We start from the raw sequence: 889 nt of genomic DNA on the forward strand, positions 1-889 counted from the left end.
CCATGTACTGAGTCAGACCATTGGTCCATCTCGCACAGTATTGTCTACATAGACTGGCAGCAGCTTCTCCAAGGTTGCAGGCAGGAATCTCAGCCCTATCTTGGAGATGCCAGGGAGGGAACTTGGCGCCTAGATGCTCTTCCTAGAGCAGCTCTATCCCCTAAGGGGAATATCTTACAGTGCTCACACTTCTAGTCTCCCTTTAATATGCAATCAGGGTGGATCCTGCTTAGCTAAGGGGACAAGTCATGCTTGCTACCACAAGACCAGCTCTCTTCCTATAAAGCCTACAGCACCCGGTATTCCCAGGTGGTCTCCCATCCAAGTACTAACCAGGCATGACCCTGCTTAGCTTCCGAGATCGGGCGTGTTCAGGGTAGTGTGGCCGTAGATGTTTCCTCTACCATCAAGAGGTTTCTCCTAATGTTCAACAAAAATCTATCATCCTGGAACTTAAGCCCATTTGATCTAGTGCTGTACTCTGGAGCAGCAGAGCCCTTTAGGAGTGCTATCATGATCCTTCTTCAGTGTAAACATACCCACTTCCTTCAGCCTTTCTGCATATGGCTTATTTGTCAGACTCCTGATTATCATCATCACCCTCCTCCTAACTAGAGATGTGCATGGAATGAATTTAAATTGAATTCTGAAAATTCATTTCAAATACAAATCAAATTCTGAAAATTCATTTTGAATTTGAATAGAATCTGCATCTGGTTTGAAAATTTGATTCAAATTCAAATCGAATATGAATCAATTCAACCCTGTTTTGGTTCCAACAGGTTCCAACCTGTCTACATCTTCCTTAGTGTCACAACCAGAATTGGATACAGTACTCTAGATGAGGTCTGGTGCAGACTATTGCACTATTAGTGCTTATGATTTGGAC

At 43.6% G+C, this 889-nt stretch overlaps 1 pseudogene; it reads right to left on the reverse strand.

Moving 5' to 3' along the window:
- Positions 1–284: 284 nt before the first annotated feature.
- Positions 285–393, reverse strand: LOC128352615 (uncharacterized; annotated as a pseudogene).
- Positions 394–889: the final 496 nt, after the last annotated feature.

This window comes from Hemicordylus capensis, chromosome 3 (assembly GCF_027244095.1).
Source record: "Hemicordylus capensis ecotype Gifberg chromosome 3, rHemCap1.1.pri, whole genome shotgun sequence".
Classification (NCBI taxonomy): Eukaryota; Metazoa; Chordata; class Lepidosauria; order Squamata; family Cordylidae; genus Hemicordylus; species Hemicordylus capensis.